The following is a 3856-nucleotide window of genomic DNA, read 5'->3' as shown; positions in this document are numbered from 1 at the left end:
CCACCCCCCGGAGCTTGTGTCTCTAGCTGCATATGAATCAAAAGATGGCCTAGTCGGCCATCAGTGGAAAGAGAGGCCCATTGGTCGTGCAAACTTTATATGCCTCAGTACAGGGGAACACCAGGGCCAGATATCAGATAACTGTTCAAACCCTTTTGGTTGTACTACTGAAGCTCAGTAGGTGATTGGTTCATAAGATTCCCTACAAACCTTAGCAATACATTATTCACATTTTAAATTTACATTAACATTCATTATGCCATCTTGCACTTTCAATGCATTTTATGTATGATTTTTGTCACAATACCCATTGTTCATTTAGAAAAATATTGATTTGCTGAGTGGTACAGATCTTTCCAATGTTGACACATTTCATTATAGCACATTTTAAAATCATGTTCATTAATATCAACACTGATTGAATCAGAAAAACCATCAAATACCAGGAAGCTGTGAAGCCAGTGGTGGCAGATACAATTTTTCTAGAATGCTAATTTTTATTTGATGCAGGAATTTTATCAGTGGGGACAGACTACTCATTGCCTTCCTTTCTTTCGATATACATGTGTGTGCATATGTACACATGCACATGTGAGTGAATGTGTGTGTATAAGTATGTGGTGTACATATGTACATGTGGGCATGGGCATGTATGTGTGTGGTGTATGTGTGTGTGTACATCTGGACACATGTGCATGTGTGTATGTGTGTGTACATGTAGGCATGTGAATATATGTGCATGTATGTCGTATTTGTGAATGTACATGTAGGCATGTACATGTGCTTGTGTGTGCATATGTGGATGCATATGTACATGTGGGCATGTGCATATATGTGTATGCATGTGTACACATAGGTATGTATGTGCATATTTATGCAGTGTATACATGTGGGTATGTATATGTGTATGCATGTGTGTATGTATACACGTGGGCATGTGTGTGTGTGCATGTGGACATGTGTATGTGGAGGATAAAAGTCAGGTGTCTTCCTCTATTACTCTCCACCTTAATTCTTGAGACAGGGTCTCTCATTGAACCTAGAACTCACAGGTAACTAACCAGTGAGCTCCAGGGATCCTCCGAGCTCTGTCCTGTTCTCCCTACCCGCCAGCTCTCGGCTTGCAGGAGTATATCACCAGCACCTGCCCGTTTATATGTGTGCTGAAGATCTGAGCTCAGGTCCTCAGACCACCTGAGCGTCTCTCCAGGTCATGCGAGTTGTTTTTCTTAATAAGACAGCTTATCTAACTTTTGAGAAAATATCTGCCAAATAAATAACTGTATTTTAATTAGGAATAATTGCCTATTATTCCTTCCACTAACAATGACACTCCATGAAAAGAGTTCCTGATCCAGCTCAAAATCTAAGCAGACACGCGTTCTTCCTTGGGGTCTCCATTGACCCCAGTATATACTCTAACAACAAAAGGGCTCAGTGCAAACTTTCCATTTGGTCATGTTTGCCATGCAGAATATGAAACAGATATGTAAGGTATAAGGAATAGCATGTGAGTACTATCATGAACATAGTTTGAATTCATGAGCTGCACAAAATGCTCTTCAAATCCCAAAGATCTGAGGGCCATTCTTTGAAGACCCATGGAACAAAGGAAAGAAAGTTAACCAGGTATGTGGGTAAGCTGGTAACCAGGTATGTGGGTAAGCTGGTAACCAGGTATGTGGGTAAGCTGGTAACCAGGTATGTGGGTAAGCTGGTCCACACACATCAAGGGAAGCACCCTGGATGGGGTGGTATTTTAAGGCTACAAATAACATGCATGTATGGGTGACCCAAGTGAGCAGAGGGCAGTGGAGGAGAAGCTCATGGCAGGCAGACAGTGGGGTGAATGAAAGAGAGACAGTCTCAGGATCTATAGTATACACTGGCTAGGACTTGAAGGGTGGAGAACAGAAAGCAGGAAAGGGGTGGAGGGCTTGACAGCTGGACAGCATCAGGCTTCCGAGAACAGCCTTGTGAACGCAGAGGTCATCTTATCTTCTCAGGGTGATCCTGAAAACATGTCACCTGAATCTAATTATGAGGAAACAACCAGACAAATCCAATTTTGGGGGAATTCTGCAAAACCATTCACCTGAACTCTTCAAAATATGCCAAGATATTGGAAAGGCAAAAGGAAAATAAAGAAAAGCAGATTAAAGAGACAGGACTACTCGAAACACGGCATCATTCTTTGGTTGGATACTGCAAAACACCAGGCAACGCAACACAACACACCAGTCCTCTCAGGCTACTGTAACAAAATACCTTAGATTGGGTAATTTATAAACCACGGGAAATCTTTTCTTAGAGTTCTGAGGGCTGAGAAGACCAAGGTCAAAGCCCAGCAGGTTGCCTCTAATGAAAGCTTGCTCCTTGTTTCAGTGATGATGTCTTCTCCATCTTCACAGATAAAAGGCAAGGCAGCTCCCTTCAGTCTCCTTAAGAAGATCCTGGTCCTATTCAAGAGGGGCTCTGATGGTGTGATTTAATCACCTTCCAAGGTGCTACCTCTTAATACCATTGCTGGTGAATACATTTCAGCACAAACATGTGGGAGAGACAGTCAGAGCTAAACAAAGACCACCACTTGGCTCTTTAGTTCTCTTCTCAACTTTGCACAGTCACAAAACACTTAGTAAGAGGGAATGTCAATTGAGAAAATGCCTCCATCAGACTGGCCTGTAGGCTACGCTGTAGAGCATCTTCTAGATTGATGATAACGTGGGGAGGGGGCAGCCTATTGGAGGTGGCGCCACTCCTGGGCTAGTGATCCCGGGCTCTATAACAAGCCAGTAAACAAGCATTCCTCCACATCTTCTTCAATCCCTGCTTCCAGGTTCCTGCTCTGACTTCCTTTCATGATGGACTACAGTTATAACCTGAAATAGTCCCTTTCCTCCCCAAGTTGCTTTTGATCATGGTGTTTATCATAGCAATAGAAACCAAACTAGGTCACCCCCACCTATAAAGGGCAGTGTTGGCTCACCTGTGGAGATATGAATTGTGGATAATGTGGTTGGTAACAAACCAATGTTCTGTTTGCTCAGCATGGCATTGCATTTTGGTTACATCAAACAATGTGTTTGTTCTGTATGGATACATGCTGAGATATTTATGAATGTGACTAGTTCAATTATTAATGATGTATCAAAACCTATTTCCACAAGTAGAAAAAAAAGAAAGATAAGTGTAGCAATTGATAAGTCTAGATGAAGGGTGTAGGGGGCATTTTGGCAAATTCTCAGTGAATTTGGAAATTTTTCAATATAAATATTAGAGTGCACAAAATGAAAAAAAATGTTTGGCACAACCAAGGACAAATGTAATTGAGTGAAGAGGCAGCCTACAGCATGAGAAAAATCTTTTGCCAGAGGTACGTCTGACAGAAGACTATCATCTAGAATATATACAGAACTAAGAAAAAAAAACCAAACAGCCAGTTAGTAAGCAGATTAAGGAAACGAACATATAGCCTTCATAAAGTGAAGTTCAGGTGGCCAGAGAAAATATAAAAACTGTGTTCAGCATCCTTAGCTATCAGGGAAACGAAAGTTAAAACTCCATTGGAATGTCCTCTCCCTCCAGTCAGGATGTTCACCATAAAGAAAACAACTAACAACATAAGCAGGGATGTTGCATAAAGGTAGCCCATGCACAAGCTGGGGGGTGTGAACAATTCCAGCCAGTATGGAAATCACTGTAGAGGGTCCTCCAGAAACAGAAGGTAGAACCACCATGTGGCCTAGCCATATGCTCCCGGGTGTATACCCAAAGGACTGTAAGTCAGCTGACCACAGAAGTCCTTTCATGTCCAAGATTATCGTAACATTATTCTTAATGGCCGAGTTATAGA

Source organism: Mus caroli, chromosome 9 (genome assembly GCF_900094665.2).
Source record: "Mus caroli chromosome 9, CAROLI_EIJ_v1.1, whole genome shotgun sequence".
Classification (NCBI taxonomy): domain Eukaryota; kingdom Metazoa; phylum Chordata; class Mammalia; order Rodentia; family Muridae; genus Mus; species Mus caroli.
Note: the sequence above shows the minus strand (reverse complement) of the source record.